A 14,329-nucleotide genomic window follows, 5' to 3' on the forward strand; every position below is an offset into this window, starting at 1 on the left:
TTTTCTTTCTCAGATCCGTGATTTTTCTTGCACAATTATCAGATCTTTTCTCTTGATTTTAGTTGTTTCCTTTGTGTTTTCTTCCTTGTTTCATGTTATTTCTTGTCATCTTTACTGGATGGTTTTTACCACTCCCAGAAATGAACCAAGAGTAAATTTTAAAGAGCTGGCTGGGCATGTACATGTAGAAGGTGGCACCCTATTAGGTCCTCTGATGTTCTGGATCATAATTATGAATTAAGCTAAAAAAAAAGTTTGATATTAATTGAAACAGAGATTGAATTTACATAATATAAAATCCATAATACAACATTTTGTCCTCAGTATTGGACTGTAATTGATTCAAATTAAAGAATTAGATTAAATAAAAAATAATCCATCCTTGCACATGCATTCTAAAAAATCTCAGGTTTGTGGGGTCTATTACCCAGCTAAAGATCTGGACCAAAACCAGTCTTATTGATGACTCATAACTGGTGTAAGTAGGACCCATTTTGAATCAGGAGGGGCCCAGAATAGTGTATCTGTTTTCAGTCAGATGGATTAGTACTCTGGCATGTTCTGGTATTTCTTTTACTACAAAATTAGCTGTTGAATTATAAACTGAAAATAACATATTATCTCAAATCTAAACCACAAGTTAGGACTAATTATAAAACTTCCTTCTTACATTGTAATTCTTGTGTTGTGGTGACTTTTCTCTTCCTTCCAAGCATCAAAGTATAGTACAAATCTTTCCCAAATTATTGTAGGTGGTACCAGGACTCTTAAGATTGGAAGTTTGAGACATGAATGTGTTCACAAGATAATATTTAAGCATCCTTTTCCTGGCATATTCATCAGGTACATTTCAGGAGATACTAGCTTCACGAAAAACTGCAACTTCACATTCTTAATTAATGGTATGAAAGAGCACAGACAACCCATGGAAACAGATCAGAGGGCAATGTAGCATGGTGAGAAAGACAGTTACCTAGATGTTTACTCAAAAAAGAAAATATAACTCTGAAATAGAATTCCCATTGTGCTATGCTTGCGTTCTTGTAATTGCCTACCAAGTCTCTAAATTTTAGGTTTAATTGGGGTGAGATCTGGATTATGTTTTCGTCTCTAAAAGTGATGTCTGTGTTGTGTTTTTCCACCTTTCACTTGCATGCAAAATATAGAGTCTTGAGTAAGATCTTGTGTGAGTAGCAGTTAGAAGGATCATGCCCTTAATGTCTCTCTCACCTGTAGCTGAGATGCTTTATGTTTTCATCTTTATCAGTATAAATAACTTTCATATGGATTAATTCCCTTAAAATGTATGTGAAGTTCAATGGCATAAGTCAGGTATCTTTCCTCTTTTCCTTTTCTATCACTTTACATCACGTATTTTACTTTAAAAAAACTGAAACTTTTTTTAATGGATTTTGCTTATAAACTCTTGGAAAACAGTGATCATATAAAGGAAGTATAAAGCAGTTATTGAAAACAGCACCAATTGCCATTCTACATGAAGGAAATATAACTTTCTTTCTAGATTTATGAGCTTTTGGCCTATACCTGATGTTAAGTATTTCCCTAAAATTAAGAAATGCAGACAGTGTAACGACCATTGAAACTGGAGCATAATTCCTCTCATGTGATTAACTGCTATCATTAAAAATCATGCCCGGCAGTAAATTTCATGTTGCCAATACCAGAGTATGATCCAGATATTTTGTGCTGGGATTTGGCAGGATTTGGCTGTGTCTTTTGTGTGGCTGTTTATACCAGTATCTGTAAGAACAGATTAATCACATCAAGATTAGGATAGAGTGTGACAGCTGGGTAGTATATGTACAGAAATAAGTATTTTGAGCAATTGACTTATGGAAGCAAAGAGCTACTTGTTTATTTAGGCTGATGTGATCAGTGCAGATGGTGATTGTTTCTGAAATTGAGGAATTCTTGGGGCTTTTGTTTTCCTTTCAGTCTTGAAACAGTCTAACAAGTATGTTTCAGTACAGCAGGGGGATTATATTTCACTATTGCCTTAATTTCCAAGAAACTGAATTTGATGTCCCAGCATGTCCTGTCCAGGCCTTTATGTTCCTAAGCAGAACAGTCTGTGTTCTTCTGAGTCTCTGTACATATGCCTTTCACAGTGTCTCTATCTGAGTTGAATAAGGTGTAGTTAGCAGTCACTGGCAAGTTCCAGAGAGGGGAATTAATGCAAGAGCTAGGATTGCATTAGTGTCAGTGTTAGGCTGTCATGGCTGTTTGTCTTTGGCCATAGAATCACAGAATCAAGAATCATAGAATGTAGAGATTGGAAGGAAATTTACAGATCATCCATTTCCATCCTCCCTGCCATGGGCAGGGACATCTTTCACTAGACCAGGTCGCTCAGGGACCTATACAACTTGGCCTTATCTAAAAACTTTACATCCTTTTTCAACCAAAATATTCCATTGTCTCTAACACCTCAGGGACATGGACATCTAACATCTAGGAACTAGATTCCTCTTGTGTCTTTTAGCTGGATACATACTTAAACAGCAGAATATTGGCAATCAGTTGTGCTGGGCTGTTACTCATCAGTGGAGGACCCACTGGTTAAAACATGGAATGTAAATATGACAGGCAGCTTTTTTAGGACAAAAGTAGTCTTCCTCAAAGTCAGTGTGGCTGAACAGTTTACCTTACTGGAGACAGGAGGAAGATGGCACTCATAGTTTCCTTACCTACCACCTTGTGAACTTCTTAACTGAAAAAGGAGATGAAAATTACCGAAAGCAATGAACCTGTGGTAGTGGTGGAAGATATTGCTCAATAAAAATAATTCTGAATACTGTAGACATATAGAAGAGATTAGCTGCTTTTCTGGAGATCTGTTTTAGCCTGGGAGAACTGACTATGCTCAGGAGTAACTAAATGTAGATGTGTCCTGTTGTAGAAAGGGGAAAAGAAATAATGGGCTAGTTCCTGTCCTAATGTGTTTTATTAAACAGGAGTGAAAGAGCTGAGTTCAGAAGTCAGAGAAAACATCTGATAATGTCATCATCTCCCACTGAGTTAGTCACCATGCGCTTCCTTTATACTCAGTTGAGGGACAGATACCACTCCTGGAGCTTAAGTCATGCTACCCTAAAGCAGATGTCTAGAAATAGGTCAGCTGAATCACTCTACCTGGGAGCTGCGGACAGCTGTCTCAGAAGTCATAATCTATGTTGCAGACATCTCAACTCAGTGAGATGAATCCCAGCCTTAAGGTCTCTGTTCCAGCTCAGTCTTGCACAAACAGATATCTGCTTGGGCAGTTTCAGTTGTTCATCTGATCTGGCATGACATGAAACAAGCAACTTGAGACATGAAGTGAAATGCCCTGCAAAACTGAGTGCATTGGGAAGCTCTGCAGTATGAAGAGTGCGAGTGAATATATGGAGACCTTACTTGGACCAAATAAAACAATCTTCAGCATTACAGATGCCACCATGGACTGAAGTTAGATTTCTGGTGAGGGACTAAGCTAATTTTGGGGACTTTATTATGGATTCCTCTTTATAAGTTCTGCTGGCATTTCATTAGCTCCATGACAGGTCCATCTATGACTCTGGGACACTTGAGCAGGTCCTGATACAGGTTCTTTAGTACAATACCTCCACTGCAGTAGTAGTTTCAGGTCTGAGATTGGTAAATTGCCTTTTGGGACTACCTAAAAACAGAGGCTAGACAAAATTAAGAGAATGAAAGGGAGTTATATTTACTGAAGGGCCTTCAGGTACATTTAGGGTGGATGAAGCCCACCCAGGCCTATACACAAAAATGGACGACAGGTCACAGGTTTTCATACTTCTATAAGTTTGGTCCATTTGCATATCAGGGGTTAATCCTCCAATTACAGTTTCAGGTAATGAAGTAATTTACCCCAAGTTTGCTCCCCCCCAACTCACTTTTGTTTACATTTCTCGGGGCCTGAGACAGTCAAGGACTAAGGTAAATGGGCGAACAGTAGCTAAGTCTATATGGTGTCTAGAGTTATGGACAAAAGAATTGCAGAATTACAAATATATGAAAAATATAAAAGCTAAAATCCTAAGGCATCATCAGACAGAAGTGTTCCAAATTTATTTTCTGTACAGAACTTTTAATGTAGAAACTTCTGCTTCGATGTCCCTGAGTTCAAACTATGCATGTCTGTGCAATGATTATGATGTGACAAACATGGAAAGCTCTCCGAACCTGATGGTTGCTTACTTACTGCAATGACAACTTACTCTGCTAAAGAAGCCAAAATGGTCTAAAGCAGCGGTTGGTTTTCTGAAACAATTCCCACATGTCTACAGCAGTAAACCAACCTGACGTTGCCAGATGCACGCAACTGGAACATCAGATTCAATCCCCAAATTATGGCCCTATTGTGTCACTTGCCACTAAAACAAACCTGTTAACGCAAGTTAATATAGAAAGGACTTCTTTGAGGCATATGGATAGAGGAGATAGATGGTTCTGGCTCTTAAAGCTTAAAGTTGGCATAACACATGTGGAATTAGTACTGCTGAATGTGTGACAGTGATAATGAAAAATCTGTTTATCTAAACTAGGAAGTAGGAACAGTGGAAACCCTCACACTGGGATAGCTGAGCAAGCATTGTCTGCTTACATAAGCACAGATGGTGGGGGCAAGTGAACTTCAGGAAGGTAAATATTTGATGAGATGAAAAAGAGTATTTCAGCACACTGTTAACTAATTCCCAGCTTGAGCAATAGCTGATGAGCATCACACCTGGAAAACTTCTTCCAATAACTTCAGGGGCTTTAATCAGAGTGTTCTGTGTGCCATGACAAGTCACTGAATCAGTCTGTTTATTCCCTGATATGCTGACTCTTTTTTGCTTCAATAGAGGTGTCATAACTGCCCCAGAACTGTGTTTCAGTTTTTCTCTTCCTTTTTCCTTTTTTAAAAAGTCATCTGAGCTGTAAGCTTTAGTTCAAGTAGATTACGTAGCTTTTAGTTTCATTAAGTAATGTCTGAGTTATAGTGTTTTCCCTTTTTCCAGGTACTTCCTATTGTTTTTAAATCCACTTACCACTTACTCATTTGCCCATTAACTTAGAGGTCATATTGTTTTGTCTAGGAGCTAAGTAACAACAGAAATAAGAAAACAGACAGTATCTAATAAGGCTGAAATAAATAATGTTTAATCTCTGCTTAAGATGGATTTTGATAAATGCCTGTCTAAAAGTATGGGTCTGGATGGCTGTTTAATGTTTGCACTGCAAGTGGAGTACAAAGTGAATGTATTTCCAGATCATTAGGCACATAACGTGATGTTACTTTACTTAGTCTAATAGCAAAACGAATGTTTTACTGTTGTGAGGGGGGACTATTTCTCATTAACTGATGACATAACTCCCCTTGAAAAAAGGTTCAGAAAAGACATTTCAGTTCTTTGAAGAGCCATGCTGAAATGCATGCACCTAGAGCAAGAGTGTTCCATTTTAAACAGGACAGATTTTTCCATGTGGGAGAAGCAGCCTGAACCTAGTCTTGAGCTGATACAAACATGCCACTACCTTAGTGCAACTGAACATAAAGGGAAAAACATGATCACAATGGTGTTGTCGTCACTGGTTCAGGGCATATTGATGCTTTATTCAAATATGTACATACATATATCCAGACCCATTTGGTATCCAGGATTCAGTTTGGAAACGATTAAAAAGAAATTTCTGTAGCCACAGCTTGGTCTCACCGCCATCCCAAGTCAGTAGCGTTTTGTGTTTCTACAGAATTTCAAGCTCTGTGACAGTCCCATGGTATCTTAACTGGTGGTGTTACAGAAGTCTGGATGATCACAACCCAGTTTTGGTTGTGATTTTTGTTAAGTTTGGTGAATCAATATATTACTGGGATAATAGTGTGAAAGAAGCCAAAACATCACTCAGGCTCATTTCTTTGCCATAGCTGTCAGTGTTTCACTGGTATTCATAAGAGAATATCCACAGAGTCAGTAACTCAGAAGATGACAGTCTTTAAATCTTGTCTTTTGGGCCAAAAATTTCTGTCAAAAGTATAACATTTCTGCGCACATTTGCAGTGGCATTCAAATTGACACTTTAAGTTCTCAAACTCTATTTATTGTCAGTCTTTGACTACTGCATTCTAAATCCAAAACTCATAGGCCTGAATCTTTGCCTTTGAAAGGTTGTCTTCATCAAAAAATAAATGGATTTTAAGCAGTTATGTTTACAAAGTAAAAGTTTGAAGATATTATGTAAGACGTTAAAAAAGGATAAACTTTCAATTTAAAATAGATCTTTATTTAAGGATGTCTGGCTTGGAATTTTGAGATATGTGCAAAAGATGATACAGTTAGAAAGAAGTATTTTATCAAACACTGAAGTTTATATTGCTGATAATTGCATTACAGATTTTAATAAAGTTATCAGCACACCAAAGCAAGTATTTATAATTTTAGGAGAAAGTCTAACATCTTCTTTGTAAGATGGAGATTTAACATGGTAACTTCTATAAACACTTTATTTTTCTTTTCTGTAAAATACTGTGTTGTAATAGTAACCCTCTTAGTCCTATTTAGCTGTGGCTCATGAGCATACTGACTCTTAAAACCTCAAAATTATTTCCACAGGATATTAGTAATGCCAAAGGAGTTTGAAAAAGGTTGTGATAATCCCTAGAATACAAAGAAATTTTCATTTAGTCAGACAAATCCTTGTAATTCAATTCAGTGTAATGCCCCACTCCTGTTGGACAAAGAAGAATTTTAGGTTTTATGAACATATCTTTCATTTGATTACACTTTACACAATTTTGCAGTATTGCTGGAGTTAAATGCAGTTTCATCTCTGTAACAGAACAGTTTTTTTTCCAGTCAGATACCTATCTGATTATGTCCCTTGAAAGTAAGGGTTACTATTTTAATGTATTTTGGTATCTTTTATTCTATTCAGTATAAGAAGGGGAAGGATGAGGTTTTTCCTTTTGTATGAACAAGCTTTCTAGCTTCTCAGTCATGCTCTGTGCAGTGTAAATTCTTTCATATGATGCCAATAGGAACAATGCAGAGTATACATGTTTATTTACAATTTTCTTATCAGTATTTCTTAAAATTTTTAATTACCATGGATCTTCAAGGGTTTACACACTGAGGTCCAACTTGGGAATGAATAGGACTACTCCCATTCTGAATGAAACAAGCAGATCAAGAGTGGGTTATGTGAGTATAAGCAAAAGAAACCAACAGTATTTCTGATGTTTGCCACAAGATGTGTTTTACATTACCAAGACATTTAATCCTGACAGTGATAACAGAAGCATGGGTGTAGGGGTGGGTGTTTGTACAGAAGCAATTTATAAGATGATCACAGGAGAGACAAAATATCCAATATAGTTTTAGCCTGTGCTTTCTAAGCAGATGGTGAAATAAAGGCTAGATTGCTTTGGAGTAAGAAACAATACAAACATGACTATGTTAGCGTACTGCTGTCTTTGTAATAATTCTAAAATCAACACTTTGCATGCAACTAAAATATCACCCTGAGTTCTGAATGCACAAATCATAAATATTTTAAAAGAATATTTGTTGCAGATGCCCTATGTCTTGATGGTCTCTTTCAAGTAGTTACTGAACTAAAAAGAAAACGTGACTGTTAAGTGTGCCAGTAAGAACACTTTGGCTTGCTGACTATTTGTGTCTTTTCAGAAGCGTGACCTACAATTAAAGCAAGATGGAACATAGAACTGGGTCCTTGGCGGCATTTCCCATCGAATCAAGTTTAACAAGATCTCTTCTATTACGGCTACTCTTTCAAACCCTTGTATTTCTAATGCAAGAAACCTTAGTGACTCCACTGATTCCAGTTTTATTCATGTTCCACCAATGTTTGGCAACTGTTCAGCTTTGAAAATTCTTACTTAAAATTACTTTTGAAAAGTATTACATTAGTGTAGAAATGCACAAAATATGGAGCTGATATTCACCTTCTATATTTATGGTTTTTATCTAACACAATATACAGCATCCCAGCAAGTAGCCATGGTAACACCAACATGGTGGAATGCTTGCATTTTTCTCACCTACTAATAAGGAAGTATTAGATCCATAATTCCTATTTCCAGTTGTACAAATTATATTTATGATTGTTATTTCTGATCAGGTCAATAACTTCTCATTGCTCTTGGAGATAGTATCTCAGATAATGCATTATATCTTTTGCCCCCAAAACTTGGGAATACTTACAATGTTTTTTACAAAGTAAAAAGTCTTTCACTCAGTAACTTTTGTTAAAAGCTGAGCAATCAGAAAACTGTACTTAAATCTTCTCTAATTATTATTATAATAAAAAATAGTAATGATTCTATCTTTTCTAAATCTCTAGAACTGAGAAAACTTGTTTTCCTGAAGTATTATACAAACAGCTTCACATTTTTGGGGGACAAATTTGTAATGAAGACCAGGACCCTTTTGCTCTGTGTTATGCAGGTAAAATAACATGATAAATAAGAATATTCCAAAATCTTCCACAGAAAACACACTCAGTAATTAATTTTATAATTTTAAATATGATGTAGTTTAAATGTGGCTCCAGTGATATCAGGAATTTTCAAAGGTGGAAGCAACTCAGGGAAATTCCAGGAAAAATATCTTCTCATTTTTGAATGATGATTTTTGAATCATCAAGTCACTGTGATTTGATAGCCTATGATAAACCTCAGAATGGAAATCCAGAGGATTATCGCCCAAAGGGCACTAGTAGTTCACACCATGGCCTAGGCTATGAAAGTGAACCTTGGAATGCCTGTACTTCACATTCTTTGGGCATTTCATGTAACTGGATATTGACTGCTGGAACAGGTTATTAAACAGATAAATGGTTATTTTACAAGTAATTCCTACAATGACTCTTCTGAAAATTACTCTGGAGTGATGATTGAACTAAAATTTTTGTACACAGTGAATGAGTGGGAACCAAAAATAAACACAGCATGTCTAAACCATGTGATATTGCTTGGGTTCATGCAATATGGCTCTTTCCAGGTTGTATATCCATGTTGCAGATTTGGAAATGAGAACTTCAGCTAAACAGTAAGGCACAATTTTATATGGCCGTAGAGAACAATTGAAGCATTTCAAGTCCTACCAAGGACATGCCTAGCCAAATCCATTCATAATCACATCTGCTTATTCAGCAGCATTCTCTGCCCTTGAATTTGAATTATTTTTATTTTTACCTCTATTGAATTCACACCTTTAATCACTACGTCTGTCACTTGCTACCATTCCTACCAATGTTGTACTTGTTAAGTTGAAGGAGCAGAGAAGTTGGGGTCCAGCAGCTGGGGTCCTATCAGTCCTGTTCTAAATTCCTGGAGGTCTCTAAACCAAGCCTCAGAACTACAACAGGCTGTTCTTAAGTTTCCTTCTGACCTCCTGACTGACCGCTCCTTTTTTTATATCTCTCCACTTGCTGTTCATCGGGGGTTCCAGCAGCTCCTTCACCTCTCCTGTCTTTCTGTAGCTTACAGGACCCTTCCTGAATCCCAGGGCACACTTCTTTTTTAAATGACACTTCCTTTTTGTTCATCTCTTTAGTCTTTAAAATGTTATTGGTGTTCTATCTGAAGATGGTCTACAGAAAAAGAAGAGAAATTTCTCAGGGTAAATGAGAAAACCTTGGTTTTCCTTGCTTTTCTTAATCCAAAGTCTTCATAAGGTTGGTTGACGGTATTTAAGGAGTATTTCGGCCCATGCTACTCTCAAAATACTTTTCAGGATTTTTCAAGTTAGACAGTTACATCATGGCAGAACAAGAAAATGTTTCATTATGGGTTTGTAGCAGTAAAAACCAGGGGTTTCTTTTGTCAACTATAAATTGAACTTAACAAACATTTCAGAGCCTGCCTACCAAGGTCAAGACTGACAATAGCATGCACTTGTCAGAGTTATAATCTTAAAAGAGTGATAAAAATATATTTTTTTTTCTCCTGTGCTTATTGAGAAACCAACAAAAGAAAAAGGTAAATACAGGATTTTAAGAGATTCACTCTCTATTGAAAGGAAATGAAAGATAATAACTTCCCTATTGTTGCTTAATATGGCATGGCAAACTATAGTAATAATAACAATGAAGAATTACTTAGAAATGATGAAGAAATAAGAGAAAAAGCCAGAATTAAGATTTTTCCCATGGAACCCCTAATTTTCTTTTGATGTTGATGCAGAGTCATTGAATGTATTATAATATTACAATTTTTAAAAGTCCTATTGAGTATTAATAAACAATAAATTGATTAACAATTGACAAAATGACCATCTCCAGGAATGTGTGGATATGTCACCTGATCAAAGATCTTTATTTATGCAAGGACTCAGTGTGGGATGATGTGAATTCAATCATCTTCAACATTTGCACCAAAAATTTGAAAGCAGCCAAAACTTGTGATTCAAAAATTTTTCCAGAATTTTTATGAGTTTAGGCAAATAGCACATAAAAACAATTGCCAATAATGATCTATTAAGAATGACTTTTCTCATAAACCTAAATGCTGTGTTAGTAATCTGGAAGCATTTCATGCTTTTCTGAGTTTCACCCAGGTCTCCCATCCTCTCTCTCCTTGTCTCCATGTAAAAACTCAAGAATTCTGTATTTTTATGTTTTAGCACCTTTACATGTTACTTAGGCATTTGAATTGAAGTCTTCATCCATTTTCCAGAGAACAGGACTGAAGAAGGCAGTTTCTTCTGTGCACAAAAGAACCTTGTTCCTTTTTCTTTGCCCAAAGAAGCTGGGAGGAGCCTTATATTCCTGACTTTTGGCAATGGTGAATGGATGTTCTTTTAGGACATGACTGCAAGGCCAGGTAAGAAACCTTATTGTAACTACTGGATTTACATGAATTGAGATTCTTCAGTGGCTTACAATTTCTCAAATATCCATGTATTTTCACAGAAACAAGCAAATCTCTCTAGAATAACATCTAGCAATTTCCTGAGCAGTCCCTTTACATTTCCAGGGCTTTTTCACAGAAGAGCAGCCTGTCTTTTTAGCAAGGGCAAAACATATCCTTTCTTGTGTCATTCAATGTTTTATGAGCGAAATTTTGCCAAAATATTTACCACAGATGTGGGACATTTCGGCCCCCAGGGATGAAGTTTTGCAAGTGTGCAAGGACCTAAAACCAATATTTTATTAGAAAAGTAAGTCTCAGACAGTCATAGTCTCATAAGAGATTAGCAAAAACAACTTTCTGAAGCTCTCCTTGAGACAGCAAGTGATCAGGATGTTAGACAAACAAAATCAGCATTAACAGCTTGCAATAGAGAGTCCTTTTTCCTTTCTTTGTCTTAGTGAAAGAGTAGTTCCATTTGCCATATACTGCCTCATGTTCAATTTTTAAACCTTTTCTTCTTCTCATCCTGGTTAGCCTTGGACAGTGTGTGAAACCATCAGTGCTCAGGAATCCTCAGAACACAATGGTGCTCTTCCCAGCCAGGCATTACCACAGCCATGCCAGACATCCCTTACTCTACATTTCAGCTCCCTGCTGAATTCTGAATCAGGTTTAAGGTCTGTGTGTTCTCATTCGAAACCTTCCCAAGCCTCAGACAAAGAAGTTCAGGAGCAAACCCCATATCCATCTGTGCACCTGTTGCACAAAGAAAGAGGCAAGGGCTTACCTGTCAGTCTGAGGGGTTCCTCTGGTTCCTGAGGACTTCTATACACATTCCACCTCCCACTCTGATTCCATTACTCTGACCTTGTGTTTTCCATTGTAAACACATAACAACATGTATGCTAAACAAACAAATAAACAAATGAAAATCACTTTGCCAAGGCCCTCCCCTCCTTATTCCCCTGGGGAAAGAGAAGAAAACAAACAATATGTGACAGATGTTATTCATGGTGCTTAGTGCATGAGTAAAGACACTCAGATGACATGGAAAAGACCGTGACAAAAAATAAATAAAATCACAGAATAATTGAGCTGGTGGGAGATCTCAGATCTTTTGAATGTATTGGAATCCCCTTTAAAAGGTCTCTTTAAATGCTGAATTTTATTATGTTAAAAGAAGTTTGAGATTCCCACATGAAAAAAAAAGTTAGGGAAGTGAGAAATAGTATAGTAAGTTTATCATAAATAAACCAAAAGAAGGAAAAAGCAACACTTTAGAGAAAAGTACCATTTAGTACCATAGCAGAAAAGTACCATAGCAGAGTAATTTGAATGCCAGGAAACATAAATCCTAGGTTGTGGATGACAATGAGTCAAATATGTTAGGGATAAATGTCAGGGACCTCTGTAAGGTTTGCTTGTCTAATACTTCAAATGAACTGCATGCTGTCTTTCTAAAATGCTTTATTAGTGTTCTGATTCATCTGTGGAGATGCCTTGAAGAGACAGGTGAAATGCTCAAAGTGTCAGCTCAGCCTTAATGTATAGGCAGCTGAGTTGTGAGTTCTTGTTTGCAAATTGCAGGGAGGTATTTTGAGGTCTCTCCTCTAAGAGACCTCATAGTAAATTAAGATGGCTCAGCTGCTGCTTTGTGAAAGGCTGGAAAGCAATGGGCTGCTTCACGCTGTGCTCACCCCAAACCACGGTCAGTCTCAGGCTCTCAGGAGTGCTTTTAGTACCTGCTCTTAGACTACTTAGAGCCAACCAGTGACTACCAGTGATGGTGTGCAAGGGAGGCCTGGCTAAAGACAATGCTGTAAGGAATTAACTCCTTGGTCTTTGAGAGCACTCAAGCAGGTTGGAAACGATTTGGAGTAACTGGTGGACTCAGGAGTTTGCAGCTAGCAGAAGCCATGTAAATCTAATTGTCTTCCAGTTATTGCCTAGGTTAGTGATGAAACTGGTGGAACATGTGATCTGTGCTTAAAACTTTGCTTCTTGGGAGTCTTGGGAGTATTGTTCTGATGGCAAATAATGCAGACAGCTATGCCTATCCTGGGAATTAATTTAACTAACCCTTTTGCCAGTATAAACCACATCTCTGCTGGAAACAGTGTGGGAGAAATAGCACACTCTGTCTTCCACCAAAGTCGGGACAGCAAACCAATGTCAGTGATGGCTTGCTGTTATATATTGAATACTTCAGTAATTTTATTTTCTTAATTATTCTAATTGGAAACACTCTGTTTTGAGAGGTTTAATTGATCAATTAATCACTTGCTGCTGTAGACACCAAAAAAATCTCATCACATTGTAGAGAGAGAGATGTGCCAGTGTTACTTAAGGCTGGTTGATTTAATGCACTGCTGATTATATAAAATAACAGAACAGTTTGGGTTGCAAGGGATATTGTAATGATCATCTGGTCCAACAACCCTGCAGTCAGCTGGGACATCTTCAACAACCAGGGTGCTCAGAGCCCTGTCTACATTGATCTTGGATGTTTCCAAGGATGGGACATTCACAGGTTCTCTGGGCAACCTGTTCCAGTTGCTCACCACCCTCGCAGTGAAGAATTTCTTCCTGATATCTAATCTAAAAGGAGGATCATTGTGGCGGGGGGGGGGGCGGCAGGCACTCCGCCCACGCAGGCCTTGTGGTTGTGGCGAGAGCCCACAGTCCCCCTCTTCCCCTATTTGCATGTTCTCTTGTCATAGGTTCATGTTTTCCCCTCCTAGTTTTATGTATACCACTGTTACATATTTATTCCCCTTCATTAATATGTATAAGTTCTAGAAAGTTCTATCTTACTCGACACCCCACTGGTCCTTTCCCTTAGTCCCTCCTCTTTGTAATCCCTTACCCTTGACTCCGCCCTATGCCCTGACTGTTATTGGCTGTAGTCCCTTTCCCCGCCTTTCCGGGTCCCCGTATAAAACCCCTGGCAAACCTCTGATCTTTGGCATTCCGTCCTTGGATGTTCACCTGTTAATAAGCCCTTGTTCGTGGAGCCCAGGTGGAGTGTCCCTCTCGCTTCTTTGCTGCTGCTGATGCTGCCTTACAGCAGAGCCTAGGGTGTGCTCTCTAGCTCAAGGTGTCAGCCTCTAACCACGGATGTGAAGCGCTTGCCTGAGGATGTCACCCGTCTGTCGCTGCGCCAAGCTCCTATAGAGCTATCCGAGAAGCTCGCAGTGATGCAGATCATGTTGGTAGATGGTGGAACTGGGCCACTGTGTTTAACTCAGCTTGGGATGGAAGATGATGCCTTGCAGGTCAGAAAAAGGATACTACAGTAATTTTTGTATTCAGTTTGGACAAGGGGACATGGTGGGACAAATGAGAAAGACTGTCTTGTTTGTCCCTGCAGCATCCTGGTCAGGAAGAGAAGAGCAGCTGGTGTGCCAGGTCGGGGTGTGAGGGCTGAGGCTGCAGATAGGACTCTGGGGC

Source organism: Corvus brachyrhynchos, unplaced genomic scaffold (assembly GCF_000691975.1).
Source record: "Corvus brachyrhynchos isolate BGI_N302 unplaced genomic scaffold, ASM69197v1 scaffold42, whole genome shotgun sequence".
Taxonomy (NCBI): Eukaryota; Metazoa; Chordata; class Aves; order Passeriformes; family Corvidae; genus Corvus; species Corvus brachyrhynchos.